The sequence below is a fragment of the Nicotiana tabacum genome, chromosome 23 (assembly GCF_000715075.1).
Source record: "Nicotiana tabacum cultivar K326 chromosome 23, ASM71507v2, whole genome shotgun sequence".
Taxonomy (NCBI): Eukaryota; Viridiplantae; Streptophyta; class Magnoliopsida; order Solanales; family Solanaceae; genus Nicotiana; species Nicotiana tabacum.
Window position 1 is genome coordinate 79801903 of NC_134102.1, and position 13709 is coordinate 79815611.

Below are 13709 nucleotides of genomic sequence, written 5' to 3' on the forward strand. Positions count from 1 at the left end.
CGTAAAGACTATCGAAATAAACTAACTGAAAGATACTCTAAATGAAAGGATAGCTTTAGATCTACTTATGTAATTAAAAGGATAAACATAAAAGATAAAGATTACTTCTAGTAGATGAGAGCCGGTAACAATCTGGTAAAAGGAACTGTTGTTCCAATAATTGCTAAAACTTTAGACAGCTAGACATGAAGATGCCCAAGCTTGGATCAGTCTTCAAGCACCCAAAGGTGTGCATAAGTTGGCTAAGAAAATGGACAATATAAGAAATGCCTTGGTTGGTGTTGGCAAGGAAGATTAACTAATTCCAAATGTGCTAGACTATAGGATAAGTCAAAATTCTGTGTGGTCCAGTTTATGCTAAACTCATAACTTATACTCTTATTTAATTTACGGGTAAGTTTTATTTGTTTTACATTATACCTCTTATATTATATTTTTAGTGTGAATCAAACATCTACAAATAAAAATTACAACAACAATAAATTCAGTATATTTTTACAAGTGGGTTTGGGGAGGGTAGTGTCAAGTGTGTATGCAAATCTTATCCCTACCTAGTAAAGATAGAGAGATTGTTTTCAATTGACTATCGACTCAGAAAAAGCATCTACAAATAAAATTATATTTATTAACCAATTATTTTATTATTTTATCTTGGAAAAAGGGTCAAATATACCCATCTACTTTTGGATATTGTCTACATTTAACCTTCATTATACTATCCGGCTAAATTTACCCCTACCATCAGCAAACTTTTAAAAATTATCCCCTGATCTGTTAAGTAATCCAAAATCTCCCAATTTTCTTTTATTTAAATCAACTGTTGTTCTTCTTGCTCCACTATTTTCAGAAATTACTATTGATGTGAATGCTAAAGGTACTAGACTATACAAATTATTCATGGATATTTTTAATTACCAATGCACCCACTTCTCTTCTTGTGATAATGGGTTTGGAATTGGTTTAAAATTTTATTTATTTTTCAACTATATAAATTCAGTGTGTCTATTTATTGTATATTATATGCAGCTAATCATCATGTACGTACATGTATATCCGAATATATTTTGTTATTGTTTGGTTAGTATATAATTCAATCGACTAACTTAAGCGTACACAATGCGTAGGCATTTGATTAAAGCAAAATTGAATTCTACAATGTAAAGTCTCCAAGAAACTTCAACTTCTATCACTAATACTTGCAAAGTCTTCATACATTTTGTGCAATGAATTCATTAAAGTTGGGATATTGTAAATACTTTTGGAATTTAGACAAACTACCTAATTTAGATTCTTTAATTTACTATACTTTATTTACTAATAATTATATTATTTTAATATTTCTTTCTCTTATTTATTTTTTTCAATTAAGAAAGCAGGTAAATGCCAATTATTTCGAAAATAGTGTATCAAGAAGAAGAATAAGTGACTTAAATAAATGATTTGGGAGATTCTAGGTCACCTGACGGTCTGAGGGATAATTTTTAAAAGTTTGCTGATGGTAGGGGTAAATTTGTCCGGATAGTATAATGGTAGGGGTAAATTTAGCCGGATAGTATAACGGAGGATAAAAATAGACAATATCTGAAAATAGAGTGGTATATTTGACCATTTACCCTTTTATCTTTATAAAAAATTACAATTCCTATAATGATTCCTTAATATCTTCTTGACTTCATAAACTTATACATCTTTTGGACCTATTATTTATAGCTTTAATACATTTATATATTATACTAGTATGTATAAACATGCATTGCACGTTAATAATGGCACGTTAATAAGAGAAATTTTATGTATACTTATATAACAATCATCTAAATGCCGAAAAGTATTATTACATTAGCATAATACATGAATTTAAAATGAAAGGACATCATCAAAACTTACACAAATGATCAATTTTGTCATGTTAGTTAGATAATTATGTATTATAGTTTTAAAATATTTAATGTGATGGTATCTTAACGAACACTTCTTTGTGGACAATATTTTTTTGTGTATGTTTCCTCCTAATGCTTTGGTTGCTCTTCCTTAACCAGAACTCTTGTTGTCGATCTTGATATCCCTCTTGAAAGTGCAACACACAATCGTTCGTACAAGAAAACATATTGCGGTAAATATAGTCCAATATTTAGGATGTTTGTCCTTGTACTTTATTTATTATATTTACAAAATATAAACATACTATAAAATATTTTCACACAAATTTAAAAGGATATCCCTTAGTTTCGAAAGATAAAAGTTGAATTCAGGGATAAGAATGTAGTTAGAAGCACATTGACCAGTATCATAATTTTTGCATGTATGACGTTATTGTCAAAACTTTTATATACCATCTGTGTGTTATTACAAAATATATTCGGCATATTTAAGTTTTTCAGTAGCATGACAGGCATATTTTTTCTTTAAAATCAACCTATATATAGTGGAAGATCAACTTACTCTATTGTAACGAGCCAACCAGTTATTTTGCCTTCTAGAACCCCATTCCCCTAAATAAAATACCTCATATGTGCTTTTACTGTTTAATAACTTGCGGGGATGGTTAGTTCAGGAATTTGAAAGGGTTCGGATTGAAATCAAAACACTTGGTTCCTTAGTTTAGCTTTAAAAGGCCAAGTTTGACTTCGGTCAACATTTTGAGTAAACGACCTCAGAATCGGGATTTGACATTTCCAATAGGTTCGTATGATAATTTTGGACTTTGACATATGTTCGGATCGGGGTTTGGACAAACCGTGAACGTTTCGGTGCTTAACAGTGAAGGTTGACTATTTGAAGGTTTTAAGGTTATTTAAATTTGGTTTGGAGTATGTTTTGGAGTTATCGAGGTCCGTTTGGAATTCTGAGCCTGAAAATAGTTTCGTATGGTTATTTATGACTTGCTCACAAAATTTGGTGTCATTCCGAGTAATTTAAGTATGATTCGGCGCGTTCAGAGCAATTTGAAAACTTGAAGTTCATATTTTGATTCAATTCAGTTTTGGGATGCGATTCTTGGTTTTATTGTTGATTTACGCATTTCGAGAGTTCAAGCAGGTTCGTATTATAATTACAGACTTGTTGGTATATTTAGATAGGGCCCCGAGTGGCTCGGGTGAGTTTTGAACCACCCGGAGCTAAGTTGGAAAAACCAGAAATTTCAGTTCTAGTTTCCTTCTTCGCGAACGCGGAAGGACGCTCGTGTTCACGATGAAGGAATTTGGGAGCTGGGCAATTTCCCTTCGCGTTCGCGTGATGGGCGTAGCATTTGCGAAGCTTGGGATCCTAGGCCTACGCGTTCGCAAAGGCCTTCTCACGTTCGAGTAGAAAGACAGGGACGAGCGTATTTCACCCTTCGCGTTCGCGAAGGAGTCCACGCATTCGCGAAGGGTAGGCCAGGCCAGCCTTCGCGTTCGCGAGACCTCTATCGCATTCGCGAAGAGTATTTTAGGGCTGGCAGAATTTTGCCTTCGCGAACGCGAGGAACTTACCGTGTTCGCGAAGAAGGGGTCAACAGAGCTGGGCAAAATGTCTTAAAAGCGGGGCTCAACCATTTTTGAGCCCATATTTCTCCATTCTTGGGTGATTTTGGAGCTTCTTGACAGAGGTGTTCACCTAGCAACTTGGAGGTAAGCTAATTCTATCTATTGTGAGTTAAATACATAGATTATGGGTAGATTATAATATGTAAATTGTGAAAATCAAGGGCTTAGATGAAAAATCTAGGTTTTGATAAAAATGAGATTTTAACCACGAAAATGGTTATGGAATGGGATGAAAATTTTATATTTGAGTTCTTGAGATTTTGGGTAACGATTTCTCCGAAAATATTCAGAATTCGGGAATGTGGGCCGGGATAAATTTTAGAAATTTTACCAATTTGTGTTGGGTAATTACTCTAATAGATAAATTATGAAATTTTGAGTATTCATTGATTAAATTATATAACATTTGGCTAGTTTCAGATTTTTGGGCACCAAATCGAGGCTTTAACACGAAATCGTGATCGGGAGGTGAACTTTGAGACGAAGTAAGTCCCTTGTCTAACCTTGTAAGAGGGAATGTACCCCATAGGTGTTTTAAATGAATAAATGTTTCTAATTGTGGGGGGGCTACGTACATATGAGGTGACGAGAGTCCATGCGTAGCTACTATTATGCTATTGTCCGGGTAATTTTAGGACCCAATTATAAATTATAAGAGGGCATTAATATTTCAGCCAAACGCTTATAAAGTATCCTCCTCTTCTTGTGGAGCGGGCCGAACGCCTCGGCAGTAGATAAATGTGCATCTATGGTTCGTGTCGCTCGTCCCTCGGCAGTGTACACATTATTCTGGATTGGGCCGTACGACCTCGGCATAAATCGTGCTTAATAATAATAATTATACGGTGCTTTGACATTCTTAATGCAATTTGTGAAGATAAATGACTTATTAAATTGTGAAAGAATTATTTATTTTTGCTTGCTAAGGAACTTGTTATTATTCACATAAACGGTGTTTAGTTAAATATTTCTATCTTAATATTATTAACCCATACTGAGTGTCGAAGTCGACCCTTTCGTCACTACTTCTTCGAGATTAGACTTGATACCTACTGGGTACATGTTGTTTACGTACTCATGCTACACTTGTTGTACTTTTTCTGCAGGATCTGAGACAGGTGCATCAGGCGGTCCTACCGGTGCGCACCCCCGTTATCCCTAGGCCTAGTGGTGAGCTGCCTTTCCTAAGCCATTCCGCAGCACCTAGTCTCTCTCTTTGTATTTATATTCTGTCTATTTTATGTTCAGGCAATATTTATAAGGTTGTATAATCTACTAGATGCTCATACACTTGTGACACCAGGTCCTGGCACACACACTAGTAGAATTACAGTTTAAATTATTATTTTGGTTTTATTTATGTAACCCTTTTATTTTCTTAAATCTTGAAATTAAGAAATGTTTCATTACTCAGAAATTTATTAAAAGAGGAAATATATGTTAAATTAACTAGTTGGCTTGCCTAGCGGTGATGTTGAGCGCCATCACGGCCTATAGGTGAGATTGGGTCGTGATAATATGGTATCAGAGCACTAGGTTCACGTAGATCTCACAAGTTATGAGCAGGCCTAATAGAGTTTTGTGTATCGGTATGGAGACGTCTGTACTTATCTTCGAGAGGCTATAGGGTGTTAGGAAACTACCTTTCTTCATCTACCATCGTGCAGTTGATGTGTAGTACTAAGTATCTTTCTTTTATACTCTCAGAGATGGTGAGAACGCGCTCTACGGAGGTTCCAGACCAGGGAAGAGCTGCTCCCCCTGTTATTAGAGGCCGAGGGAGGGCTCCAGCCTATGGTAAGGGACGAGGACATCCCAGGGTTACTTCAACTATGCCACTAGTGGGTCCCGCAGAGGATCCTATCATTGAGGAGCAGGGTGAGGTGCCTGCGGTAGAGCCAGCTCCGGTGGATTTCACGTCCGCTCCGGGGTTTCAGGAGGTCATGGGCCGTATGCTGCGATTCATGGATACTATGACTCAGGCCGGTTTATTTCCAGCAGACCCAGCCACATCTCAAGCGGGAGGGGGAGCACAGACCCCTACCGCACAGGCTCATGGGCATGCAACTGTAGTATATCAGATACATACCACCCTCTCAGAGGAAGAGTTGTGGTTCCAGTTCGAGCAGCTCTAGCAGGGTCAGATGTCAGTGACCGACTATGAGGCGAGGTTCTCTGAGTTGTCTCGCCATGCACTTATGATAATACCAACCGATGCAGAGAGAGTGCGGAGGTTTGTCGCCAGATTGCACTCTGGTATTCAGGCCAACATGGGTCGGGAGGTGGAGATGGGGACTTCTTACGGGCTAGTTGTAGAGATAGCTCGGAGGATTGAGGGTGTCCTTCAGTGGAGTCGAGAGTAGGCAGCGACGGATAAGCGGTTTCGATATTTGGGAGAGTTCAGTGGTGCCCGGCTAGGGGCAGAGGTCAGTTCGTGAGGGTTCAGCCGAGCAGGCCCCCTTATCCAGCACTGCCACCTCCTCGGGGTGCTCTGGTGCGAACTTATTTCAGCGCTATGCCAGAGAGTTCTTATCACCCACCAGCTATTCAGGGTTCCTCTAATGGGTATTAAGGTCATCAGGGCTAGACTTCAAGTCAGCATCTCACTGTACCGAGAGGTTGTTTTGAGTGTAGAGATCTCAGTCATGTGCGGAGGTTCTGCCCCAGGCTTCAGGGTAGGCCAGTGCAGCAGGGTCAGCAGCCTATGATTACCGCACCAGTTTCTCCACCAGCCGTCCGACCGCCCAAAGGCAGAGGGCAGGTGGGTAGGGGCCGTCCTAGAGGTGGAGGCCAACCAGGTGGCGCTCCAGCTAGATTCTATGCTTTTTCTGCCAGACCAGATGCAGTGGCCTCAGATGCCGTGATCACAGGTATTATTTCTGTCTACGGCAAAGATGTCTCAGTATTATTTGATCCAGGGTCTACATATTCCTATGTGTCATCTCTGTTTGCTCATTTCTTGGATGTTTCTCGCTTGGATACCCCCCGTTTATGTGTCCACTCTGGTGGGCGATTCTGTTGTTGTGGATCGGATCTCCCAGTCATGCGTTCTTACTTTTTATGGTTACGAGACTAGAGCAGATCTTCTATTGCTTGATATGATTGACTTTGAGATCATTCTGGGCATGGACTGGCTATCTCCATATCATGCCATTCTTGATTGTCATGCCAAGACTGTTACCTTGGCAATGCCAGAGTTGCCTAGACTGGAGTGAGAGGGTTCGCCTGTTGGTGCATCTAATCAGGTTATTTCTTTTCTAAAGGCTCGACACATGGTCGATAAGGGGTGTTTGTCTTATCTATCCTATGTTCGGGACACTACTGCAGAGACTCCGGCGATTGATTCAGTGCCTATAGTCTGGGAGTTCTCCGATGTATTTCCTTCAGATCTCCCAGGTATGCCACCAAATCGTGATATTGATTTTTGTATTGACCTGGCTCCAGATACCCAGCCTATATCTATATCACCTTACCGTATGTCTCCCAAAGAGTTGAAGGAACATCTTGAGGAGTTGTTAGCAAAGGGGTTCGTCAGGCCGAGTGTGTCTCCTTGGGGCGCACCAGTATTATTTGTGAAGAAGAAGGATGGGACTATACGGATGTGTATTGATTATCGCCAATTGAACAAAGTTAACATTAAGAACAAGTACCCACTGCCGCGTATTGATAATCTGTTTGACCAGTTACAGGGTGCTAGGGTGTTCTCTAAGATCAAATTGAGATCGGGGTACCATCAGTTGAAGATTTGGGATTCGAATGTTCCGAAGACTTCTTTCCGGACTAGATACGGCCATTATGTGTTTCTAGTAATGTCTTTCGGTTTGACTAACGCCTCGGCAGCATTTATGAATTTGATGAACAGGGTGTTCAGGCCATATATTGACTCGTTTGTTATTGTCTTCATTAATGACATATTGATCTACTCGCGTAGTATGGAGAAGCACGAGCAGCATTTGATAGTGGTACTTCAGACGTTGCGGGAACAAAAGCTATATGCTAAGTTTTCCAAGTGTGAGTTTTGGATAAACTCTGTAGAATTCTCGGGGCATATCATGTCAGGCGAGGGTATTAAAGTTAATCCCAAAACGATTAAGGCAGTTCAGAATTGGCACCGTCCCACCTCGGCGATCGAGATCAGGAGTTTTCTGGGGTTAGCAGGTTATTATCATCGGTTCGTGGAGGACTTTTCATCTATTGAAGCACTTTTGATCAAATTGACCTAGAAGGGTGCTCCGTTCTAATGGTCCGATGATAGTGCGGTGAGCTTTCAGAAGCTCAAGACATCATTGACTTCAGCACCGATGTTAGTGTTGCCTTCCGGTTCAGGGATGTATACAGTGTATTGCGACCCTTCACGCGTTGACCTGTGTTGTGTATTGATGCAGGAGGGGCGAGTTTCATGTCAGCTAAAGCCCCACGAGAAGAATTACCCAGTACATGATTTAGAGTTGGCTGCGATTATTCACGCTCTTAAGATTTGGAGGCATTATCTTTATGGAGTGTCTTGTGAGGTTTACACTGATCATCGCAGTTTGCAGCACTTGTTTAAGCAGAGGGACCTAAATTTGAGGCAGCGCAGATAGCTTGAGTTACTGAAAGATTATGATATTACAATCCTTTACCATCAAGACAAAGCGAATGTAGTTGCAGATGCCTTGAGTAGAAAGGCGGGGAGTATGGGTAGTTTGGCTTTTATTTCAGCAGAAGAGAGGCCATTAGCTTTGGACATTCAGTCCTTGGCTAACAGACTTGTGAGGCTGGATATTTCAGAGCCCAATTGAGTTCTTGCACGTATTGTTGCCCAGTCTTCACTATTTGAGCGGATCAAGGCCCGCCAATTTGATGACCCACACTTGTTGGTTCTTTGGGATACGGTACTATGAGATGGTGCCAAGGAGGTCACTATCGAGGATGATGGCGTTCTGCGACTCCAGGGTCACCTATGTGTTCTTAATGTTGATGGCTTGAGGGAAAAGATCCTAGAGGAGGCACACAGTTCTCGGTATTCTATTCATCTGGGTGCTATGAAGATGTATAGCGATCTGAGGCAGCATAATTGGTGGCGGCAGATGAAGAAGGACATAGTTGAGTATGTAGCTAGGTGACTAAATTGCCAGCAAGTTAAGTATGAGCACTAGAGGCCAGGTGGTCTACTTCAGTAGTTGACTATACCGGAATGGAAATGGGAACGCATTACTATGGACTTCGTAGTTGGGTTGCCACGGACCTTGCGGAAGTTCGATGCAGTTTGGATCATTGTCGACAGGTTGACCAAGTCAGCACACTTCATTCCGGTTGTGACCACGTATACTTCAGAAAGATTGGCCCAGATTTATGTTCAGGACATAGTTCGATTGCATGGTGTGCCAATTTCCATCATATCGGATAGAGGCCCTCAGTTTACTTCACATTCCTGGAGAGCAGTACAGAGTGAATTAGGGACCCATGTAGATCTCAGCACAGCCTTTCATCCACAGACCGACGGGCAGTCGGAGCGGACATTTTAGATCTTGGAGTATATGCTCAGGGCATGCGCGATTGACTTCGGAGGTCAATGGAAACATTTCTTGCCTTTGGACGAGTTTGCTTATAACAACAGTTACCAATCCAACATCCAGATGGCTCCATTTGAGGCTTTATATGGTTGGCGATGTCGTTCGCCCATTGGATGGTTTGAGCCCGGCGAGGCTAAGTTATATGGTACTGATTTTGTGAAGAATGCCTTGGACAAAGTAAAGTTGATTCAGGATCGACTTCGTACAACACAGTCCAGACAGAAGAGTTACGCGGATCAGAAAGTGCGTGATTTATGATTTATGGTGGGTGAGAAAGTTCTCTTGAAGGTTTGGCTGATGAAGGGAATCATAAGATTCGGGAAGAAAGGCAAGTTGAGTCCAAGGTTTATAAGCCCATTTGAGGTGTTGAGTCGAGTTGGGGAGGTTTCTTACAAGCTTGCTTTGCCTCCCAGCCTATCGGGAGTTCATCCGGTTTTCCATATATCTATGCTCCAGAGGTATCATGCCGACCTGTCACATGTGTTAGACTTCAACACAGTTCAGCTAGATGAGAGCTTGGGTTATGAAGATGAACCAGTTGCCATTGTTGATAGGCTGGTTCGCCAGTTGAGGTCCAAGAAGATTTCTGCAGTAAAAGTTCAATGGAGGGGCCAACCAGTCGAGGAAGCGATTTGGGAGGCCGAGGAGGACATGCGGAGCAGATACCCACACTTATTCGGAACTCAGGGTATGATTCTAGACCTGTTCGAGGACTAATGTTTGTTTAAGAGGTGGAGAATGTAACAACCCAACCGGTCGTTTTGCCTTCTAGAACCTCAATTCCCTAAATAAAACTCCCCGTATGTGCTTTTACTATTTTATGACTTGCGGGGATGGTTAGTTCGGGAATTTGAAAGGGTTCGAGTTGAAATCAGAACACTTGGTTCCTTAGTTTGGCTTTAAAAGGCCAATTTTGACTTCGGTCAATGTTTTGAGTAAACGACCTCGGAATCGGGATTTGACGGTTCCAATAGGTTCGTATGATGATTTTGGACTTGGGAGTATATTCGGATCGGGTTTTGGACAATCCGGGAGCATTTCGTCGCTTAACAGTGAAAGTTGACTATTTGAAAGTTTTAAAGGTTGTTTAAATTTGGTTTGGAGTATGTTTTGGAGTAATCGAGGTCCGTTTGGAATTCTGAGCCTGGGAATAGTTCTGTATGGTGATTTACGACCTGCACGCAAAATTTGGTGTCATTCCGAGTATTTTAAATATGATTCTGCGCGTTCGGAGCAATTTGGATACTTAAAGTTCATATTTTGATTCAATTCGGTTTTGGGGTACGACTCTTGGTTTCGTTGTTGATTTATGCATTTTGAGAGTTCAAGCAAGTCCGTATTATGTTTACAGACTTGTTGGTGTATTTAGACGGGGTCCCGAGAGGCTCGGGTGAGTTTTGAACCACCCAAAGCTAATTGGAAAAACTAAAAATTCCAGTTCTGGTTTCCTTCTTCGTGAGTGCGGAAGGACGCTCACATTCGCGATGAAGGAATTTGGGAGCTGGGGAATTGCTCTTCGCGTTCGCGTGAAGGGCGTCGCATTAGTGAAGCTTGGGATCCTAGACCTGCGCGTTCGCGAAGGCCTTCTCGCGTTCGCGTAGAAGGACGGGGACGAGCGTATTTCACCATTCGTGTTCGCGAAGGAGTCCACGCATTCGCTAAGGGTAGTCCAGGCCAGCCTTCGCGTTCGTGAGACCTCTGTCACGTTCGCGAAGAGTATTTTAGGGCTGGTGGAATTTTGCCTTCGCAAACGCGAGGAACTTACCGCGTTCGCGAAGAAGGGGTCAGCAGAGCTGGGCAGAATGTCTTAAAAACGGGGCTCAATCATTTTTGAGCCTATTTTCTCCATTCTTGGGCGATTTTGGAGCTTCTTGAGAGAGGTGTCCACCTAGCAACTTGGAGGTAAGTTAATTCTACCTTTTGTGAGTTAAATACATAGATTATGGGTAGATTATACCATGTAAATTATGGAAACAAAGGGTTTAGATGAAAACTCTAGGTTTTGATAAAAATGAGATTTTAACCACGAAATGGTTATGAAATGGGATGAAAATTATATATTTGAGTTGTTGAGATTATGGGTAACGATTTTCTCCGAAAATTTTTGGAATCCGAGCATGTGGGCCGGGATAAATTTTAGGAATTTTACCAATTTGGATTGGGTAATTACTCTAATAGATAAATTATGAAATTTCGAGTATTCATTGATTAAATTATATAACAATTGGCTAGTTTCGGATTTTTCGGCACCAAATCGAGGCTTTAAACACGAAATCGTGACCAGGAGGTGAACTTTGAGACGAGGTAAGTCTCTTGTCTAACCTTGTAAGAGGGAATGTACCCCATATGTGTTTTAAATGGATAAATGTTTCTAATTGTGGGGGGGGGGCTACGTACGTACGAGGTGATGAGAGTCCGTGCGTAGCTACTATTATGCTATTGCCCGGGTAGTTTTATGACCCAATTATGAATTATTTGGAATTTTGCGCATACTTGTTAATTTAAAAATGCCTAAATTTTATTAGTATTTATTGGAGAAATTGTGACTGCTAATGAAATTAGTATTATTTTTGTATAAGATGTCATTAATATTTTAGTCAAACGCTTATAAAGTATCCTCCTCTTCTTGTGGAGCGGGCCGAACGCCTCGGCAGTAGATAGATGCATCTATGGTTCATTCCGCTCGACCCTCGGCAGTGTACACATTATTCTGGATCGGGTCGTACGACCTCGGCATAAATCGTACATAATAATAATAATAATTACACGGTGCTTTGACATTTTTAATGCAGTTTGTGAAGATAAATGACTTATTAAATTGTGAAAGAATTATTTATTTTTGCTTGCTAAGGAACTTGTTATTATTCACATAAACAGTGTTAGTTAAATATTTCTATCTTAATATTATTGACCCATAGTGAGTGTCGAAGTCGACCTCTCGTCACTACTTCTTCGAGATTAGACTTGATACTTACGGGGTACACGTTATTTACGTACTCATGCTACACTTGTTGCACTTTTTTGTGCAGGATCTAAGATAGGTGCATCAGGCGGTCCTACCGGTGCGCACCCCCGTTATCCCGAGGCCTAGTGGTGAGCTGCCTTTCCTGAGCCGTTCCGTAGCACCTAGTGTCTCTCTTGGTATTTGTATTCTGTCTATTTTATGTTTAGACAATATTTATAAGTTTGTATAATCTACTAGATGCTCATACACTTGTGACACTAGGTCCTGGCACACACACTAGTAGAATTACGGTTTAAATTATTAATTTGGTTTTATTTATGTAACCCTTTTATTTTGTTAAATCTTGAAATTAAGAAATGTTTCATTACTCGAAAATTTATTAAAATAGAAAATATATGTTAAATTAACTAGTTGGCTTGTCTAGCGGTGATGTTGGGCGTCATCACGACCTATAGGTAAGATTGGGTCGTGACATCTATTATATATACGGTGACACTAACATACGTAAGAAATAATAAACTTGACAACAAACATGTATGGTATAAGGCCGTTTGGTATTAAAGTATTTAAATATTCTTCTTGGTAGTAATTATTGGTATTATTTTCTGCTGAGTCAAAAACAGAAAAATATTTTGTTCTTGATATAAATTTTTGCAATCAACCTTTTATTTAATTGATCAACATATTCATTTATGTTAGGTAAGATGTCTTTTTAATTCTATCATGCGATTTGCACAAATTGCGTTTTAATCTAATGACAGAAATAATTTTCTTATTAAATGCACTACTATACCATTGAGATTGATAACCAAGTGTTCAGGAAGAACCAAATCATCTTTTATTGGATGCTCTTATTCGTTTCCGACACAAAGCAAGAAGACACTGAATACTGGATCTGTTCTTACTTTATATTTCTTGTCAGTTGAATCTTTTTCATTTGAGGCCAGAAGTATAACTTTGGCAAGCTACCTTTTACAATCTCTGCTTTTGTCGATTTTGGAACTACTGGTAGTACTTGACATAAATTACCTCTCAAACCATTAATTTTTCACCAAACGGTTCATTAATATCCAATATATCTCTAGACCTCTGTTTGACACTTAGCCATAAGTACTTCATCTCATATTATCAATTTTGTTTTTCTTATAAATTTAGCATCATTGCTCTGCGTTGATATATTTGTGATGGTTATTTAAGTTGTTTGAAGAGGTATATCAAATCTAAAGTGGGTGGCCTCACAATAAAATCGTTGTTGGTACACCACTTACTATTATTGCTAACACTGTCATGCCTCTTAATATGATATTTGCAAGTAATGCATGACATAGAAATATTATTTCGATTCCGTCGGAGGCATTTACAAAGAATAATCCCGTTATAGCAGAGTCGACTCTTTATAATATAGTCTTGAAAGTTTGTTCTTGTTTAATATTTAGCTTTGATTGTGCTTTCTCAGACACTTGTATAACATTTTGATTCTTAATAATATATTTACCTTTTTACTTTGTGTTCTAACGCTCTTTTTGTGGAATAAATTTATGTACCCTAAGATTTTTTTTAACTTGAATAAGAAATTTACTCATGTGATGAATTTAAAAAATAATTGAATTGGATTCTCTTTCTATATAATTAATTAAAAGATTTAATTATTTGATTTTAACA